Source organism: Coptis chinensis, chromosome 2, assembly GCF_015680905.1.
Source record: "Coptis chinensis isolate HL-2020 chromosome 2, ASM1568090v1, whole genome shotgun sequence".
Classification (NCBI taxonomy): Eukaryota; Viridiplantae; Streptophyta; class Magnoliopsida; order Ranunculales; family Ranunculaceae; genus Coptis; species Coptis chinensis.
Genome location: NC_141457.1, coordinates 31,730,027 through 31,752,279, shown reverse-complemented (window position 1 = coordinate 31,752,279; position 22,253 = coordinate 31,730,027). Strand labels below are relative to the sequence as shown.

General features: G+C 37.5%; 1 long non-coding RNA gene across 3 annotated transcripts; it reads left to right on the top strand.

Moving 5' to 3' along the window:
- The first annotated feature begins 15,532 nt into the window (after positions 1–15,532).
- On the top strand, positions 15,533–21,996 carry LOC147515793 (uncharacterized). Of its 3 annotated transcripts, XR_015213514.1 has the most exons (5): positions 15,533–15,583; positions 19,689–19,743; positions 19,899–19,961; positions 20,213–20,325; positions 21,796–21,996. It is a non-coding gene; the product is annotated as an uncharacterized LOC147515793 (long non-coding RNA). The 3 variants fall into 3 exon arrangements; XR_015213516.1 differs by lacking the exon at positions 19,899–19,961 and having other exon boundaries at positions 15,543–15,583; XR_015213515.1 differs by lacking the exon at positions 15,533–15,583 and having other exon boundaries at positions 19,637–20,082.
- The last annotated feature ends 257 nt before the right edge of the window (positions 21,997–22,253 follow it).

Below are 22,253 nucleotides of genomic sequence, written 5' to 3'. Positions count from 1 at the left end.
GCCAAGGGGCAATTGCTGGGAATCGGCTACAAACCTCTTTCAACATGATGGTCCGATCAACGATGTTAAAAGCATTCTGAAAATCTACCAACAGCATAGAAAGAGAGCTATTGTCGCTGTTAGCATACACCATACGGTTGACAGCATGCAAAATCGCCTCTACTCCACCAGAAACACCCACCCCATACTGGAAATCCTATAAGTATCCAACCACATATCTGGAAACTCCTCTCATTGCAATCTTGGAGGCCAGACGACGCCAAACCATGCCCACAGCTATAGGACGAATACTGTTATCCGGCTTAAGAAGTGGAGTAAGCAGAGCACTCGCTATGAATTTCGCTAACGGCTGTGGACATCGTCCCTGTAACCAAAGATTCACCACAGGGGTCAATGCATCTAGCAAATTAGACGATATAGCTGCTGCAGCACCACTCATGGCATCCAACAAGTGCTGAGCTCGGAGACCATCACGGCCACAAGAAGTGCCTTTAGGAAACGACCTAATACATGACAAAAGGGTGTCTCTCTCTACCAATAAAGAGGGCTCAGCAAAGGGAACAATTGGTCTCACAGGTGGTTGTCGCATTGGGTGTTTCTCCTCTAATGCTTGAATAGTCTCTGCCAAGTTAGGGGCAACCCCTGATGATGACAATACTTTTACTGCTACCGTAAAATGCCCATCAGCAACCTTTTGTAAGCATTGGCCGGACATTCCGAAAGTAGAAAACAGTCGTTGGGGTGGGTGGATTGAAGGAGGCTCCCATCGGCAGACTTCTAAGAGCTTAAACAATCCACTAGGCTCGTTCCATATCGTCAAAGCATGGAGAATCTGTTTCTGCTGAAGGTTTTTTCTAGTACCAGATCGACGTTCCTGATGATTCTGTGGTTGGAAAACATGTAAAGTGCAGCACGAGAGAAGGAGAAGACGAACCCATGACAAAACTGAACTAGGATCAGCTATAATATCCCAGAGAGCAGACTTCAATGCACCGGAAAAGGCCAAACGACATGCACGTGGTATACTTTTCACAGTGCAAAAGGGTATACGGAATGCCCTATCAAGTAACGTCTCATCAAGAGAGGGAACAACACCCAGAGGCCTCAGGATAGCACTAGCGTCTCCTTGTGATGAGAGTGCAAATTGCATAGTCATAAGGATAGGCGGTGGTGGTTCTGGTATACCGACAATAAGGCATCCCAACTCTCCATTATTAGTCATTTCCGGTGGTTTTGTGATGCCTCCTGAATGACGACATAGTATGACATTATAGCACATTATAGCACATTCAATAAATGCCCACCTAACATATGACATCAACAGTCATAAAACTCAATTCCAAAACTTGAGGTGTGGAGAGTTCTAAAAGAGTGCGGTAAATTTGTTTACGCATTATTGAACTTTATTGCATATATTATTTCAGAGAACGAAAAAGTATTTTGATTCATGTATTTTTGGTTTACGCGTTATTAATATATCGATGTCTAAGTGTCATGGCGTTGTATAACATAAAAACTAAAATATCACATAGTAGTTAATACACATACACACGTATATATAAAGGTTTTAGCCTAAAGCCAAGCATGCTAAAAGCCCTAGACCTATCCTAATAGCCCAAATCATAATCCGAGTTAAAAGGTCAAATAGGTCAACTGGTCAAAGTCAACCCTGGTCAAATTCAAAGTCAACTCTGGTCAACAGTCAAAGTCAACCAGTCCTAAAGTCAATCCCTCCAAAGTCCCAAAGATTAAGGCCCAAAACCATTGGCCTTTCCCAAGCCCAATCTAATTAAGCCCATGAGTGAATATAAAAAAAAAAACACTCAAGCCCACTAGCCTGTTTCGGCCCAAGCCCAAGCAAAATTTACTGTTCATAAAGTATAACCTGACCCACTTGGATTTATAAAACCAGCCCACTCAAAACTAAAACTTGGCCTAAAGCCCAAAACTAAAACCGGCCCAAACCAAACAGATTTCGGCCCAAGGCCCAACCGAAATAGAATTTGCACTGGTGAGATGGGGAGCACTGGATCCAAATCGCAGTCATCCCCTCCACCACACCAGTTCGGTTTCCGACCACCACCATCCTCCAAACCTAACCAAAAATACTCCCCATCAAAAACCAACAACATTTAATGAAAGCAAAAACTTCAAATCATTAGATCAATTATCCTCATCCAAACTAGATCTGGATTCGCCCTCTATTAAAGCTTGTTCAAAGCTTCAAGCTTTAATGACTCATTTAACATTCAACCCTTCCACTACAACCAACATCAACCCAACAACTATAAAACAAAATACACAACATCCAGATTCAAATCTATATTTCTCCTCATAGTCGGGGTGATCCCGCCGCCATTAACACTCATCTCAAGCTCCCAACAGCCCTCATCCAAACATCCAAACACCTACCCAACACTTCTCAACAACAACCAAGCATAAACCCATCTTCACCATAGCAATACGAGTTCAACTCACAACAATAGGACAGGCGACGCCATGAACAACTGTTTCACAGTTTCGACAGTTCAATGCTAAAATTCGTCATAGTTTATTTACTGTAATATTTCAAAGTTTTGTATCTAACAACCCCACCATTATTAACAGAGTTTACAATATCTCAAATATGGAAAACATTATTATTGATATGATTAGCATAAACAATAATTAAACAAAATAAACATCTTCAGACTACTCACTATTTATAAACTAAACAACTTTCCGAAAGCGGGAAAAATCCCGAAAGACCGAAGTCGACTGTTGCGCGAAAGGACGATCTTCCTCGTTCAAAACCTTCTCTTCTTTCAGTAAAACTCCATTTTTCTGTATAAAACTCTCGCTGTGTTTTTCCCCAAAAACTCTACGTGAGAAAACTCACTGAAAAACAAGGACAACACTTATCCATTTACCTACGAGCTTTTATCCGTAACTGCTGGATATCCTATATCTGTTTTATCTATTTTCATTATTATTATCTTTATTATTATTATTATTCTTAGGAAAATAAAAGAATAAAAACACGGGGTGTTATAGTGTTCCTCACCGAATAATTTCCATCCATCACCAAACACAATGGTATAGTCAAATACAAGAACCCTGGTAGACCAACGGTTCCATGCACCTTAGGTGACAAATATATGGCTACTGCGCTACTAGACCTAGGAGCTAGTGTGAACTTACTTCCATATTACTTATTTAAACAACTAGGTCTTCATGAGCTGAAACCTACCACCATGACTCTACAGTTAGCCAATCGTTCCATTAAGTATCCAAAAGGAATTATGGAAAACGTCCTTGTAAAAGTCCAAGACTTTTTCTATCCTGTAGACTTTGTTATTTTGGATACAGAAGTTGCATGTGATTCCATTCCTATCATCTTAGGATGTCCGTTCCTAGCAACTGCTAATGCTCTTATTAATTGTAGGGATGGTTCCATGACCATGTCCTTCGGAAATCTTTCGGTCAAGGTAAATGTGTTCAAGATGATGAAACAAAATCCAGGGCCTAACATTGATGGTGAGGTGAACAGGGTTGACATCATTGTGCAAGAGTATTTAACAAACACTTTTCCTAAAGATGAAGTATACCAATTTCTTTCCTTTAGCGATTTTGAATTTGAGGACGATGATTATACACAAGAAGTAAACGAGTTATTAGAGTCAATACCATTATTTGACCCTACGACCGTGATGTTCAGCGATTTAGATGAACATCAATCTGTTTACTCCATGGAAAACGACTTTCCTCAAGAATTTTTAATACCCACTCCACCCGCCCCTGAATTAAAACATCTTCCTTCGGAATTATAATACGTACATCTTGATCCAGATGGTAGTCATCCAATTATTATATCATCTCAATTGACTGACGATCAAGAATCCCGTTTAATAGATGTCATTCAACAACACCGTTCTGCTATTTGATGGTCCCTCGATGACATTAAGGGCATTGACCATAGTGTATGCACCCATCACACACATCTTGAAGAAAATGCTAAGACATCGCGTGAACCGCAGCTTCGTCTAAACCCAACCATGAAAGATGTGGTACGGGAGGAAGTTTTAAGATTACTCGATGCAGGTTTTATTTACCCTATCTCTGATAGTGTTTGGGTAAGTCCAGTACACGTTGTTCCAAAGAAATCTGGCATTACAGTTGTGCGCAATGATAAAGATGAATGCATCTCCGCTCGTATTCCAGTGAAATGGCGAATATGCATTGACTATCGCAAACTTAATGTAGTCACTCGTAAGGATCACTTTCCACTGCCCTTCATCGATCAGATGGTTGAACGGTTAGCCGGTCATGCATATTATTGTTTTCTTTATGGTTATTCAGGATATTTTCAGATAGTCATAGATCCTGCTGATCAAGAAAAGACTTCGTTCACCTGTCCTTTTGGTACATTTGCATATAAATGAATGCCTTTCGGCCTTTGCAATGCACCTGGTACTTTTCAACGCTGCATGCTTCACATTTTTAGTGATATGGTTGAACATTTTATGGAAGTATTCATGGACGACTTCTCAATATATGGAGATTCTTTTGATAGCTGTCTATCAAATCTTGAAAAGGTCTTTACACATTATGAAGAGAAAAACTTTGTTCTTAATTGGGAAAAATGTCATTTCATGGTTATAAAAGGAATAGTTTTAGGACATATCGTTTCAAAAGACGAAATCGAAGTCGACAAAGCTAAGATAGAAAAAATTGCTTCACTTCCTATACCAAAAATAGTTCGCGCATTTTTAGGACACGCATGTTTCTATAGGTGATTTATTCAAGATTTCTCAAAGGTTGCTCGACCTTTAACCAATCTCTTGCTTAAATAAGATGTCGTTTTTTACTTCAGTTTCCATTGCAAACAAGCTTTTGAGACTTTAAAATCCGCCTTAACTACCGCTCCCATAATTTAACCACCTGATTGGTCTAAACCTTTTGAATTAATGTGTGACGCGAGTGACTATACTATTGGAGCTGTACTAGGGCAACGCCGAGAAGATAAGCCAATTGTCATTTACTATGCGAGTAAAACTCTTAATGAAGCTCAACGTAACTATACCACCACTGAGAAAGAGTTTCTTGCCATTGTATATGCCTTGGATAAGTTTCGTCCTTACCTAGTGGGTTCTTCTACAATTGTCTACACTGACCATGCGGCGCTTCGTTACCTATTAGCAAAAAAATATGCAAAACAGAGGTTAATCCGATGGATTCTCCTTCTACAAGAATTTACTCTAGAAATTAGAGATAAAAAAGGTTGCGAAAATGTGGTTGCAGACTATTTATCAAGACTTGTTAGTGATATTGATACTGATACCGAACCTATCTGTGATTCCTTTCCGGATGAACACTTATATTCCATTTTTTCATCCCCCTGGTACGCTGACATAGTAAATTCACTACACCAGAATTGAGGATAAAGGACGAACCAATAAGACTGGTTTAACCGTCCTTAACTAACTACTCGTACACTCGTCGCACTTTCTCAAACCCCCGTCGTAGGTACAAAATCACAGACTCTCTAAAAGATTTGCTACGAAAACACTTGTCTTCATAAAAAACATGAAACCCACCGTCGTAAACATAAGAATTTCTCGTCGCCATCCAAAATGTCATTTTCTTTGCAACCGTGTTTTTGCTTCACTTCAACCTACTCTCTTTCCCCACGCCGCGAGAGGTAAAGCAATAATAATCACTTGATTTTGTGGGCCATGGGGATCGATTCCAAATGGAAGAAGAACCATTTCAAAACCCCAAAATTTTTCTCACCAAACACTTAACTCAAAATCTCACCAAATCCTCTTCTCAAAATTCTCAAAGATCGTTTCTTTTTTGTTTTGTGTTGGTGACCACTACCTCTTTTTGTGTGTTAGATGGTGTATGGATGATGTAGATAGATGATGGTCGTTGAACAAAAGAGAAGCGTATCAAAACCTAATTATCCCTCAATAAGTAAAGGATGAGTAGGGTATCGTTCCACTTTTAAGTGTATGTTATGTGAAGAACGAGGATTTGGAAAGGGGTTTGAGGGATTAAAAACTAATATTGTAGATATTGTAGATTCTAATGCTAAACTAAGCTAAATTAACTAAACTATTGAGAATTTATAAGAGAGAGAATTCAAGAGATTAGAATCCACCAATACTTTTAATCTATGACCTTCTGCTTCATGGTTGTTCTTACAAGTAGACTACAATTAAGTAATCGAGCGAAGTGTGCCGATGCCCTTTGGATGAAACATCGTTAACAATTAACTCTACTTAAGGTTGTTCTTATGTTTATGCTATTAATATCTTCTTTCCTTTTATGTAAGCTCGGGCAGCCATTCAATGTATTACCAAGAGCAACATCAAGGAGTACTTCCTAATAAAGGCAGCCATTCAATGAATCACCACTTAAGGCAAACACAAAGAATACTTCCCTAAGGCAGCCACTCCACGAGCTACCCTTCTAAGGCAACACAAAGAATACTTCCCTAACTCTAAAGAATTATACTACTAGAAGAAAAGTAAATAACACTAGCATGATATTAATATTGCAAAACATAAACCCTATTCTATACTTCCATCCCTGGTGTGGGCAATGGAACTAATAACTACAAACATAAAGAACTAACTTTGATTGAAGAACACCATGAACCGGAAGAATCATTAAACCTTAAGCAGCGGGCTTCATCTCCTCCCTTGAAGGAGAAGATTAGCCTTCCATATAGAAGGAAGAAACGAAGAAGCGAGAAGAAGAAGAGTTGAAGAACATAAGACTAGAAAGACTAATTTATTAAGACTTCCTAGTTAAAACCGATCTTTTATTATTAATCTCTCTCTGCCTCAAGTTCTGGAGACAAGAATATAAGTGAATTGGCCCCTTACATGAGGCACTTAGGTCCTCTATTTATAGGGGTTACAATGAGTTCTAGAAGCATTCCAAACCGTCATTTGTTTCCTAATACAAATAGGTTTCTTTTAGAGTCCGACTTCGTCTTCAAAACTGAGAAGGAATTTGCTACAATGTCGATTTATGCGTCTGGACGCATTATCCATTCGTCCCAGACTTAATCAATGTGTCTGGACGCTCGATCTATGCGTCCCAGATGCAATCAATGCGTCACTGGACTTTCGATCCATATCGCCCAGGGCAGCGATAAGCCGATTTTCTCTCTTCTGCTCTATCCTTCTATCCTGTTTTGCGGGCTTTGGTCCAAGCAACAAATCCTTTGGACTTGGGCTTCCAAATAGACTTTAAAATAGGCCCAAGTCGCATATTTAATAGCTCCAATTCCTTGGCCTTCTCCATGATTGTCCACGGACCTCCCATGTGATCATTGATGTCTCGAATTGCTTCGTTTTACCCCATTTTCTCTAATATTCTATAAAACTCTCTTTTTCACGTAGAATCTTAAAACACAACTTATAAACACTATTAGTCCACTAAGATGGCTAAACAAGAGGCATAATCGAGGGTTAAATAGCACTTTTTGAGCACTTATCACAACTCCCAACTAGCCTTTTGCTAGTCTCTTAGCAAATAAGATAAAAATAGATAAGTGATCAAAATCACATCCTAATAACAAAATAAAATCCTAACTCATTTTCGTGAGGCATCGCGATTGCATTTACCATATGCAACAAGGCTTTAAACCTTTAAGTTCCCAAAAAGGACGAAGTTATAGTCTCGTGAGGGTTTTCAGGTGATATACCCACAAAATCAATCAATAGCATGTTTAAGAATGATAGTATTTTTCGAGAGAGAAATTCCTTACCCACTTAGTGCTTACCCCAATAGGCGGTCTCCATTGCTAACTACATTTTGTAAAGACTCATAGATTATGATGGGAGATAGTAAAATTGACAAAATTCTCAATCAAGGCTTATGTGTGTACTTAGTCAATCTCCTATACTCTCCTATCCAAGAAACGGAGTCCCTAGTTTACCATAGGTAGATAATCTCGACTTTTTCAATCCTCACCGGTCATACTCTTAAAAGAATCTCTCAGAAGATGGTCTACTATTTTACCTCATGTATGTGGGGAAAAGAATAATGTATACGAACATCCCACATACTACCTTGAAAAACAGACTTCTGAATAAAATTAGTCTCATGGAAAGAATGTCAATCACATATGAAGTGTCGGGTCCTTCACTTTAGCATCCTCTCACCTATTCTAGACTTCGTACCATACTGTAATGATAAGTCATGGGTTGTAACTTGGCTTGGGTATTGGTTTATGAAGGAAAGGTAAAAAGGATTCTAAGGTTGTTTTTGAAAACACTAAGGGTTTTGCTTCTTTCTTTGGAAGATTTCTTCACGTATTGCAGAAAATTCTTCCTTTATCTTAGCTTTTCCATCCATTCATTCAACTTTTTTTTTTTTTTTTTTTTTTTTAACTGGTATATCCTTGATTAGTCTTGGATATGCTTGTTTTCCACTAGCTTCTTTCACTTTGAACGTAATGATGGGATTCATTGTATCTCTCACGGTATTTCCTTGTAATCTTCTTTTTTGGTATTTCTTCCTCCTTGTGCCCCTCGTATTCTCGTAAAACATATGGGTATGGTGATAAAGATTTTGGCTATACTTCTTGTCCGGAGTTGGGTGAAGCGGTGAATGGTAGAGGGTTTTATGAAAGAAAATGGCTTATTGTAAGGCTCAAAAGGGTTTAACATGATGGTCCTACTAGGTGGGATAAAAGGCCGAATGGGTTCACTACTTGACTTATCGATTATGATGATACTGTTTTGAATAGACTACAAGACCTAATGGCTATCTCCCCAGGTTGATGTCACTCGTGATTAACCAAATTAATGAATAATGAGACTATATTACAACGACATAAAGAACTGAAAGATGATGAGTCACTAAGACTCGGATTTTTTCGTAAGAACTCTCAAAAAATGAGTATAAAGCTCAAGTCTCACGGGCTAAGTCTAAAAATTCTACTTTCGGTTTACTAGGGTTTAAATCTCTTCTAGCAAAAGTACACAAAACTGACCAAGTATTATAGTGGTGCCTTGATAAAGAATTCTATCAATAAGAACTATGTCCGAGCATAATAAATAGTCTAAGCGGTAATGAAATCAATAATATCAACTATCTATCAAACTCACACTAAGCAGGATAGAATCTATATCCCGGACTCATCATTAAAATTCATTTTTCTCATGCTACTGATATAGAAACAAAAATATTTTTGCTTTTGAAAACTAATTTTGAAATTCATTTCTCAAGTATACCCTCCCCTACTTATGCATGCATTGACCTCAATGTATAAAGAAGTAAATGAAATGGATGAGAAAAAGGTAGGATATTACCATTGATGCGAATATCGAGGAATTAGTTCAAGAAACAAATTTTTAGGTCTTTTACGTCCGGATCCCCAAGACGTAATGTGAGTCTTTTAAAGTCGATCCTCAAGACTTTTGAGTCCTTTATAGTCAGATCCTCAAGACTAGTACTCCCACCCCTCGGTTCCACTTTGTAGGAATTCTTCCGATCTCTCAAAGATGTGATTGACAAAAGTATACCTTGTACCAACAATTTTCTCTTAATGGTGTAACCCGGGACAAGTTTGAGAATGACAATTCTTACAAAGAACCTAGCTTACGCGACTCTCCTCTTATGTGCAAATGGACTTTTACCGAACCCTACACGAGCCATACAAATAATCTTCCTTTGAAGGTCAGCGGGGAGTAAATCCCATAAACTAACAGTGGGGAATACTTAGGTTTCCATCTCAAACCGATCTTTTGACAACATGCTTACTTCTGTAGACATTTTCGCTTCGATCTACTAGAATTCCTTCCAGCAGTATCCCCTTCCTTTACCATGAAGTGACACTTTTCCCGGTTCAGAACTAAGTTGGTATCGTAACAACGTTTAAGGACTAAGGAGAGATGATGCAGACAATCTTCAAAAGGACATGTGAATGTCTTTTCTTGGTCCTCGGGGTGAATATGGATCTGAAAGTATCCCGAAAGTAACCATCAAGAAAGGTAGGAAGCTTGTCCTAATCTTTCAAATATCGATCGATGAAAGGCAATGGAAAATGATCTTTCCTCAATGCGATATTCAACTTCCTGTAATCGATGCAAACTCTCCATCCAATCTGAATCCTGGTTGGAATCAACTCATTGTTCTCATTCTCGATTACTATGGTTCCGGACTTCTTTGGCACATCATGAACTGGACTAACCCATTGACTATCAGAAATAGGGTAGATAATGTTGGCATCAAGGAGTTTGACGTCCTCTTCTCGAACTACTTCCTTCATCTTCGGATTAAGCATCCTCTGTGGTTGCTTAGAAGTATTGGAATCCTCTTCTAAATGAATCCTATGTTGAACTATCATAGGGCTGATCCCCTTAATATCATCAATTGTCCAACCTATAGCTGACTTGTGTTCCTTTAAAAGTGTTACTAACCTGGATTCCTGCTCTGCAATTAAATCTGATGCAATGACTACTGGGTAGGTTCCCAAATCTCCCAAGAAAACATACTTGAGTGTAGACGGTAAAGGCTTCAATTCTAGCTTAGGTGGCTCCTTCTTAAGCTCTTTAGGTGGTCCATCAAGCATAGGTGATTCAAGCTTTTTTCTTTGAACTTGATGTCATCCATGACGGTGATGAATCAAAAATCGCATTGATTGACTCAACACTAAGTTCCTCAACTGAATGAAGTCCGAGCTTTCAATAACTCATCGCCAGGATATGAATGAGTCGATAATCCGTGTTAACGCTTCAATCATACAAACCTCGTTCAAAGACACACCTCCCCGTGGTTCTTTGTAACATATGGAAAACATTGGTCTCGACTTTCATATTACCAAAGGATAACGCGTCATATTACCGTTTCGACGGTTGATGAGTGCATTTGCGTGGCCAAGAATGGTGCGCCTAGAATGATTGGTATCCGCCTACCGGATGTAGGTTACGTGGTCTAGTACTATGAAATCAATCGGATAATATAAGTCTTCGATCTTGACTATGGCGTCTTCAATTAGTCCTCTAGGTATCTTCACCGATCTATATCGCCAATTGTAAAGTAACATCGATGGGTTTTAGATCCTTCAAGCCCAACTTCTAAGTAGGCGAAATATGGTAGAAGATTCACACTGGCACCCAAATCTAATAAAGCTTGTTCCTCCAAAGAATCTCCATTCTGCATGTAAGCAGTTGGACTTCGGGGATCTTTTCGGTTTCACAACCGATAGATTTTGTAGGTACGATGAACATCTTTGAGCGATAAAAGCTTCTTTCGGACTGTTGGTCTTCTTCTTTACTAGATCTTTCAAGAACTTGGCATAAGAGGGAACTTGCTTGATGGCAGTCAGAAATGGGATATTAATCGCAAATTCTGAAATACATCGCAAAATCTCCTTATCTTGGTCATCTTTTTTCGGTATTCACTAGTTTTGAAGGAAACGGTCTTTGGGCGGATTCTTCAATATCGGTTCTCTTCTTTCTGGCCGGTTGGCTTGGTAACAATTAGTGGAGTGACAGTGGAGTCACTCGTGATGGCTTCTTCTTACTTACTTCCCACGTAGTTCCTTCAACTTCTTTTTGCAACAGTTTCTTCCCAGGTGGCACAACACTAGATATATCCGGAATGTTAGAACTGGGTGGGATGGTGGGGACATAAGTTACCTTAGGCTCCACGAATCTTTTCCTGGTTCATAGACAATCTTGTTATCAACTTTCTTGCCTCGACGTCGAGTGGTGACAGAATTGACTTGGGCATTCGGTCGAGTAATCTCCGGGTTATCCACCGCAAGATACCTCTTCCTTTTCAGATTTGGCTCGGTTTGGTAATGCTCCTTTTGATCTCTGTCAAAGGCGGCGATTTGCCCTATCGGCCTTGAATGACACTAAAGTTATTCTCCAACTTCGGGTTCTTTGATTTATGTTTTTACCATCATTGACAATGGTGGTGATAGCTTCTTCCGGATGTGGGATAACTGTTTTTGTTTCGGATCGGCGTAGGGCAATATATCCACTCATAAGATCTGGTACTAACTCTCTATTTGTGTTGGCTTAGTATTGCCTGGTTCCGTATGATTGTTGATTTTGTATGGTTCTTTGGCGGTTTTGGAACCGACATCGGTTATTCGAACCGATTTGGTGATTTTGAAATCCCGGAGGAAAATTCCTCCGATTTGTATTTTGTGGCTTCCAATAATTTCCCACGATTGAACCGGTTATTTCTTCCTAAAGAATTGATACTACATGCCTCTGCATTAGTATCCGGATAATCTGAACACTCTTGATTGGTGTGGCCTTCATCGAACATAGCTCACAAATGGTATAACAAGGCTTGGATGGTGAGGTTTAGCTTGGAAATTGTTTGGTTTTGGAGGATTCATGGAGAACCGATCAAACTTCTTGTTTAGATTTTCAAGTCCCGTTGATAGGCTTGCCATAATTGATAGCATTGCTTGATTTGGGTCTTCTTGAATTTGGTTGCCAAATTTCTTCTGGCACCCCTCCACTCTAGCTACGTCCCGTTGCTAGTAGTCTCCATTGTTGAGTGTCTTCACTAAATTTCGAAAGTTGTAGGCTTCCTCTCCATCCAATGATGTAAACTTACCTTGATGATTGGATCATCATGCTTGTTCATAGTAGAAAGTCCTCGAAAGAAAAAATGAGCGATTGTGCTCTTATCATAACCATGATGTGGACATGAGACTAGCAGATTATTGAATTTCTCCCAGCTTTGATGATATTCTTCACCACCTTCCTTTGAAAATTGCATGGCTTGTGGCGTGCATGGCATCGTCTTTCCGGGTGGGTAGAACTTGTTCATAAACTTTGTTCTCAACTTCTCCCAGTTGTTGATTGAATTGATCGGTCGCGGTTAACCATTCGGATGCTTTTACCTTTGAGTGAGAGTGGAAAAAGAATTAACTTGATACTCTCATCCCCGATATTCGGTTCTTGAAAGTTCCGGAGGGTGATAGAAATTTGTTCATGTGAACATAAGGTGAACATTATCGAACCATTGAACTTTGGAAGCATAGAGATTACCGATGCTCTAAGTTCAAATTGATTAACTTCGTCTCGGAAAAACAATATTTGGGTGGGTCTCCAATAATTGGCGAATAGAAGTCGGCTTCTTCCTCTGTTATTGCTTGCATGGGTGGGATAGCCGGATTATTGGTGTCCAAAACACCTCCATCATTGCTTCTGCGGCCATTGTATTAATCTCGTCTAGTATTCTTGTGAGTGGGTTGTTAAACCTTGTCCATGTTGTTGTGTTCTTCTTTGGACGATGATATGGACGAGACGGGGCATACACTAGAAAAATTCTACGAAAATAAAAAAAAAAAAAAAAAAAAAAACTATCCTACTATGCTTGAAGGTAATTAAACTAATATGCAACTATTCTAAATTATACTAGAATGTAAAACTACTTTCCTTCAACTGGATTGGGCTTTGCAGCCTAGATATCAGCCCGTTGTCTAAAGTCGTCTCTTCTAGGGTTATGGTGAATCACTTGGATTGCTTAAGTACCACCGCCTACGCATCGATAGTCCGTTTGTCAAGATTGGACAAGAAACACTAGAGTCCGATATTTATTTGTGTTGGCTTACAACTTCAATTGTTGAAAAGATCCTAAATGCAATTATACTAGAAAGCAATAAAACTAAACTATGATGCAACTATACTAAGAAAGCAATAAAAAGAATGAAGATTCGACTAACCTGGATGGTAGATCTTGTCTTCGAGATGTCCTTCAAGCTTCTTTCTTTCTTAAAAGGATGGATGATGCGGCTAAAATTACCTCAATATCCAAAATTCTAATCTTGAAAGAAAACGTTAAACATAAACAACTTAAAGCGGCAGCGGCGCCATTTGACCAATACCTCTCTTTTTGTGGCTACAATTAATTATATCCCCGGCAGCGGCGCCATTTGACCACTACCTCTTTTTGTGTGTTAGATGGTGTATGGATGATGTAGATAGATGATGGTCGTTGAACAAAAGAGAAGCGTATCAAAACCTAATTATCCCTCAATAAGTAAAGGATGAGTAGGGTATCGTTCCACTTTTAAGTGTATGTTATGTGAAGAATGATTTGGAAAGGGGTTTGAGGATTAAAACTAATATTGTAGAGATTGTAGATTCTAATGCTAAACTAAGCTAAATTAACCAAACTATTGAGAATTTATAAGAGAGAGAATTCAAGAGATTAGAATCCACCAATACTTTTAATCTATGATCTTCTGCTTCATGGTTGTTCTTACAAGTAGACTACAATTAGGCAATCGAGCGAGTGCCGATGCCCTTTTGGATGAAACATCCTTAACAATTAACTCTACTTAAGGTTGTTCTTATGTTTATGCTATTAATATCTTCTTTCCTTTTATGTAAGCTCGGGCAGCCATTCAATGTATTACCAAGAGCAACATCAAGGAGTACTTCCTAATAGGGCTGACCATTCAATGAATCACCACTTAAGGCAAACACAAAGAATACTTCCTAGGGCCCACTCCACGAGCTACCCTTCTAAAAGGCAACACAAAGAATACTTCCCTAACTCTAAAGAATTATACTACTAGAAGAAAAGTAAAGAACACTAGCATGATATTAATATTGCAAAACATAAACCCTATTCTATACTTCCATCCCCTGGTGTGGGCAATGGAACTAATAACTACAAACATAAAGAACTAATCGATTGAAGAACACCATGAACCGGAAGAATCATTAAACCTTAAGACCGGCTTCATCTCCTCCCTTGAAGGAGAAGATTAGCCTTCCATATAGAAGGAAGAACACGAAGAACGAGAAGAAGAAGAGTTGAAGAACATAAGACTAGAAAGACTAATTTATTAAGACTCAGCTAGTTAAAACCGATCTTTTATTATTAATCTCTCTCGCCTTCAAGTTCTCGAGACAAGAATATAAGTGAATTGGCCCCCCTTACATGAGGCACTTAGGTCCTCTATTTATAGGGGTTACAATGAGTTCTAGAAGCATTCCAAACCGTCATTTGTTTCCTAATACAAATAGGTTTCTTTCAGAGTCCGACTTCGTCTTCAAAACTGAGAAGGAATTGGCTACAGTGTCGATTCATGCGTCACCGACGATTATCCATCGTCCCAGACTTAATCAATGCGTCTCGACGCTTGATCTATGCATCCCAGATGCAATCAATGCGTCTGGGCCTTTCGATCCATCGCCCCTGACGATAAGCCGATTTCTCTTCCGCTTCTATCCTTCTATCCTTTGCGGGCTTTGGTCCAAGCAACGAATCCTTTGGCCTTGGGCTTCCAAATAGACTTTAAAATAGGTCCAAGTCGATATTTAATAGCTCCAATTCCTTGGCCTTCTCCATGATTGTCCACGGACCTCCCATGTGATCATTGATGCTCCGAATTGCTTCGTTTTACCCCATTTTCTCTAATATTCTACAAAACTCTCTTTTTCACCTGTAGAATCTTAAAACACAACTTATAAACACTATTAGTCCACTAAGATGGCTAAACAAGAGGCATAATCGAGGGTTAAATAGCACTTTTTGAGCACTTATTAGTTGGTGCAATCAAATTCAAAGGAGATATGGTGCTGTGAATGCACTCTCAAAGGTAACTTTAATCTCTTTTTTCAATTTTGCTTATTTCCTCATTTCTTTGTTATTTTGTTTTGTGTTTACAATAGGGTAACTCTTCTTCGGCTTTGCCATTGCATAAGAGAGCTCCATTTAACTTGGCTCGGAATCCCTTTTAAGGGTAGGCGGTATTGAGTAAGTACTATCTTTTTTGTTTTCATTAGCTATTTCTAAATTTGAGATAGAAATGTTAAAAAACTAGTGGTTTTGGGGTTTTAGTTGAAGGGAATATACTAGTTACTAAGAAATTGGCTCTTAGGTTTAGTTTATATATGGAGAAAAGAAAGTTGTTCAAGTATAGTGGTTTTGGGGGTTTAAAGGTCATTAAAAAGTGATAAACAAGCAATATCCGTGGGGTTTGTTGGGTATCCCAATGTTGGGAAATCATCAGTTATTAACACCTTACTTAACAAAGAATGTAATTTCCTATTCCCTCCCCACCACACACACACACACATTCTAAACTTCTTTGTTGTTTTATTTGATGCATGCACTCCATTAAATATTTTATACCTTCACAATTTGAATGTTTGGGATGTTTGTAATCTATTGCTTTAGATGAGCTCCTCTCGCTTATTTTGGTAAATGGTCCAACATAGTAGTTAGTGTCTTTGTCATATTTTTATGGATGTTTATGTGCATCATTTGTTCCATTATATGGTTGGATGATATATTATAATGTGTTCCCATCCGAATTGAACAGATTTAAACTTTCATCTTTCATAGGTCCGCAAGGTGGCTCCAATTCGGGAGAGACTAAGGTCCGGCAATATATAACACTCAATTTAAAAGAATCTTTTTGATAGATCATCACGGAGTTGTTTACCAAAACAATTGATTCTGAAAACAGATATTGTACTAAAGGGCATGGTAAGTATTCCCTAGTCCACTTCTTTAGTAGATGAGAGTTTCGTTGTACTTGTTTCAACTTTGTATCAATTAGTATGTCTATGTTAAGTTGCAAATTTCTTTAAAATTTGTTTTATTTTATTATTTTATTTGTACTTTAAATGACTTATCTCCTCCCGAAATTTTGATAGAAGACTTTATGCAACACTTCGTTTTTTTTACGTTTGTTGTGTTGTGTTATGTTTGTAAATAAGTTATGTCCTGAAATTGTTAAATAAATTAATATATATATAATTTCTTTACGCCCTTTTCTTGATGGATTGCATTTTAGGTGGAGTGTTAAATTTATGCAAGATTGGAAATTTTGATTAAACATTTGCTCTCTTGCTAAACGTTGTCACTCAGCCGGTCATCTGGGTTCATACGTTGATACAACCGATCCGTGTGTTCGCCTTGATATTTGATGTCAAACTAGGAATCTGTAGTGGCGTGGTCATAGTTCACTTTTCCATCATACTTTAATTCATTAACTTCCTTGCTTTTAGCATTTATTTATTTGTGTTTTTATTGTTATTGACAATTGCAAACTTTATATTGAAATAACAAAAAGAGATTACGTTTTGTAGGCCATTAGCAACAAAGTAAAATCCTAGTCCCATACACCCATATTGACCCCCTCCTATCATCAAAAGATATTCCGAACACCAACCCCTAAACATCCGACAACCTCTAATACCTAGGATCTGACCCATTTCGAACCTGCTTCCCCTCTCCCAGTCCCCTCTTCCTCAATGAAGTCAGAGTAGTCCACCAGCTCACCCGTGTTTTTAAAGAACTCACATGCTATTCTCTGGTATGTGGACTTTCCTCTTGGCCCCATAATCTTTCTTTGAATCATCCGTGATACCATTCATTTCCCCACATCATGTGCCTCACTCAATTTACTGTTAGATAGTCGGTATGCATGTTAGAAAGGGCTTACTTTTTTTGGTGAAATACGTGGGTTGGTGCATATATTTCTGTTGGAACAATCAGTTATATATATAGGTTTGTGCTAAAGAAGTCGATTGAGATTTTCTTCTTAAGTGATCCTATTTTCGCACACATGTGGTGCATTGTGTTATATGTTGGAACTTGGAACAATCGTATATATTTATGTTAAAAGATCGTTGAGATGTTCTTGTAAGTAATTTGTCCCTGGAATTGCTTTGCCTTTCATGTTGTTTTGTTTCACAAAAGGAAAATTTTGTAATCAACAATTTTGTTTCTTATATTGCTAATCATTGCGCTTGTGACCGTGTATGGGTTACTGAACTTAGAAGATGCTTCCCAACACATTGGAGAAGTTCTAAAACGCGTGAAAAAAAAGAGCATCTACAAAGAGCATATAAAATAAAAGAGTGGTATGTGATTGTCAAATGTTCTCTCTAAGTCTCTACCTGAGTTTGAAAATTTTTGTGTTTGGCATGTGACATGCTTACATGTTACTAATGTTGCCTTTGTTTTTTTTTTATATAATTAGGGTGGATGATGAAGACTTTCTTCTTCAGTTTGTGCAAATTAAGCAAGCTTTTGAAGGTACATTCTTAGGATTCTTAGTTAAAACAAGTTAACAACTGCTCTTTAAGTTTGATTTGTTGTGTTCAAGATTTCAGACTTGTTTACCTATAATGATGGAACATCTGCTATGTCTACCTATTATGCCCGGATACTTCAGATCGTGTGCCGTCAGATTATGTCATACTAATTGTTATTTGATGTAAAATTGGTGGGTCCTAGTCATGGAGAACTCATAGCGTCAGTATTTTTGTATCATAGATTTTTCCCAACATTGAAAAAATCTAACATAGGAAATGGTCCAAACCAAAAGTTCATGGTGAACTTTAAACATTTAAGTTTTAAGCGTCAAACTGGTATTAACACTCCATATTATGGTTCACACATTCATTGTTCATTATCCGGAGGATCTTTGTAAACTAACGTCACTACACACACACCAGGTTTCATATGGTATTAGACAAAGCACTACTCAAGTAATGTAATCGTAATCTATTCCTCTTGACTCGGTCTCATTGAGCTTCAAAGATTTGCTATATTGGTTGACTTTTCTCTTCCAATATCTTTATTCAACTAGATTGCCTTGAGCTATGTGTGTTCAGTACTTTGGTTGTACTACTTCTAATTTCAGATCCAAAGGAAGAAAAACTTGTGTAGATCCAAAGAACTAGTGGAGAAAGGGGTAGGAAGGGGGCAATCCACATTTCTGAGGGCAATATGAAAGACCTTAAAAGGAAGCCTCTGCCTCATATTTCTGTTTCTTTTATAATATTGTTTTATAGCTTCATAAAGTGGTTAGCCACTTTAAAAAAGGAGGAGGGGGGGCTTAATCGGGGTTAAATCTGTTATGTTTTAGTAATTTTCTGCAAATACATCAAATTAGAAAGGGTCTTAAGTCCCAAGTATACTTAATGTTGGTGTTTTATTACTATCATTATTATCATTTGGAAAAATTTAACTATCCTCACGTTCTAGAACACGCAATCACAGGCATGCAGGTAGCATTTAGTAATGCATGTACTTATTTAGCAATATCAATTTGTATTGTCAGTTTCTGTCTCTTCTGTAACTACATTCCTTTATTGAGTAAAAACTGGTTGCTAGCCGGTTAGGTATACACAACGGGTTTTGACATAAATATGCCTACCGGCTAAGATTTTTAGATCCTTAAAGCAATCACTCATCATCCTCTTAATTTCTTATACTCCAAACCTTGAAAGATTCATCTGCCAGGCAGAATTTCTGCATTGTTGGTGATAGGCATGTTGACAATTAAGTAAGTAGTCAAATAGTAATATAATTTTTGTTAATTAATAATTTGATGGTTAATATAAAGAGAATGGAAACAGGTCACACACTGTCTCTACATACCTTCTCATATGTTATTAAAAAATATACATATAGTGTTGTATAATGGAATATTTTCTAGAGTTGCAAAACTTATTGGAATGCTAGCAAGTCTCGGTAAGTTTTGAATATTAGCGTGCATGGTTGGAATTCCGAGTGTTATGGTTAGGTATATGGATCGAGAAGTCAGTTCACGACATTCTTAAGTTTGGTTTGCTTTGTTTGAAGCAAGTATCAAAGTTGTTGTGACAGATCTAGTGATTATCTTACGTTCACGTCGATTATGTTGATTACCTTTATATGCAACTCAAAACAATATTGTATGACAGAATGATATGGGATGAGATGAGATGACGCAGCATAAGGCTATTGGGCTCCAGGTTGGTAAGTGTTTATGTGATTTTTCTTGTCTAGAGGTATTAGTTTTATTATTTTTGTATTGATTGTATGGTTTATAATGGTTTTGGTATCAACGTTGGTTGAATTTGATGAAAACCAAACAATTTGGAAAGTATTGGAACTGTTGGTATCATATGCAGGTCCTTTGTGGATTGCATTATTAATTGGGATTGTTATTGGATGGGTTTGGAGGCCTATAATAGGTGTGTTTACGAAGAGATAAACTAGGTTTTTTCAGTTTCAAAAGATTCTTCGTTGTTGTTTGGTTCAATTTCGCCATTTTCATTGAGTTCTAGCTCTAAACCAAGCTTGAATTCATTGAAGGTAGTTGACTTACTCTCATATCTCAGTTTCACTTTGGTTGTTATTGAATTCGGTAGAAATGTTTAATAGTTTATACTACTAAGTGGTGTCTAGCGTAAATTGAAGTGAAATCGTATTGATTTGATTATAGTTATGCCAACTTGTGGAGGTGAAAGATGGAGGTCCGGCATGGATACATATGATGGATCGTTCTACACCGGCTATGGCAGTATGGCCTACCAAGCTTGGAGGAGAGATCCTAAGGTAAAATCTTTGACCATTGATTCACTATAATAGAGAAACTAAATGTGATTAGATATAAAGAAAAAGGTTAATAGTGATTGTTGGTGCATTGGAACTGGGTTTACTTGCAGGGAAGGGTTAGACGTTAGAGATGCATATAGAGAAGTACATATGGATGAGAAACTGTTTTATTGATCACACTACCAGCATAGAAATTTTAGTTTGTGTATTATTCCAGATTTCCAGCTATTAACGACTTTTGAGTGCTGTTTGTTTTGCTTTTAGTTATCCTTTTAGACATCTCTTACTTGCAAACTACAAGTGAAGGCTTCTTTTTAGTTAGTCATTAAAGGTAATGAATATCATTGGTATATTTATCCCAAGGATGGTAGTTTTGTTTCTGTTTTGAATGACTTCCTTTACTGTTAAGCCTTCATGAATTGTGGCTGTGGGCTATGGCCAAGCTAGTTGGGGGGGACACTACCCACTTGCCACGCTTATTTGTCTTGAAGTATTACCATTTGATGAATCGATGTCAAGGTACCTTTACACAATTTGTGACTTGAACTCCCCAAAAGAATGTTAAGGTCTTATCCCTTGGCTCATAAACGGTTTTGTAAACTATATATAATTGCTTCCATTAATTTACATTATGACATAGATTGATGCGCTAGTATGAAATACCAATTTGGGTAAGGAATTGGTTATCAGACATTATAATATGACTGTTTGATTTTAGTTTTTTGTGAAATGAGACTTGTTTGAACGTTACTATCTTAATGTTTAAAAACCGTTATCTAGATTATGAGTAAACAATAATTAGGGAAATTAATATGGAAGACAAACAAAAAGTTATTCATTTAATTTGGCATTCAATTATAGTTCAGTTTACACTATATCTAGGAAGATATATGATAGGTCCTTAATTTTTATAGAATTACCTTGAGGATCTTCTCCTCATAATTTATACATATTGGGTTACTAAAGTAGCATGTCATATTCTTCATTAATCTGGAAAATGATAACACATTAATTCTTTATATATGGTTTTCCAATACTTGGTTGACTTACACACCAAACAATCTAATAAGTCATGTATTTTCAGCCATGTACCTACACAACCACTCGGTGTAAATGGACTAATTGTTCTAACCGATCAAAGTCATCTTTTCGTATCTCGGTATATTATACATTTTTACCACGTTTAGATTTATCAAGGAGCTAGTTTTTTTTATTTTTTTTTATTTTTATAAGGTTATGATGCATGTTAAGGTGTACGCAGCTATGTGTGTGGTATTGAGCGGAAGAAGACTGTTTTACTTCATGCTTAGAATTGTCTTAAGGATAATTATACTCTAGCTTTTCGTGGCTTCAAATGTGATGAACTCATGTATGGTGCCCTTCGATAACAATTTTTGTTTATTAAATATATCGTATCTTTAGATCCTAGAATCAAATTATATCTTGTTAAAAGAACTTTTTTCGTTGCAGGTTCCTTATATGCTATAGAAGGGATTATTGAGAATATGGTGCAAGTGATGGAAAGCTAAAAAGTATAGTTTGTTATGAAGCTTAGTTAGCAGCTTTTTGATTTTTTTTTAATTTATTTATTTAAATTGTTGATTGAATGAGCCACTTAACGAGTAATGTTATTTATACTATGGAGTTATAATATGCTTTTTAAATTTGGTATGCGACAATTGCCTAGTCTGTATGTGAAGTATTGTGAAGTAAGGGTGGGGGATCTCTTTTGAATTAGCTACAGAAATTAGCTACAGTAGCAGTCGCAGGTCATTTGGCCTGCGCATTTTTTTTTAAAATATTTTTTCTGAAAAACGACGGTTTTGTCTGTCCTTCTTCTTACGATGACCTTGCGATGGGCATGTTGGTCGTTTTTCTAATTCAGCCATTAACGGTCTTTACCCGTCATGAAATATTAACGACGGAAT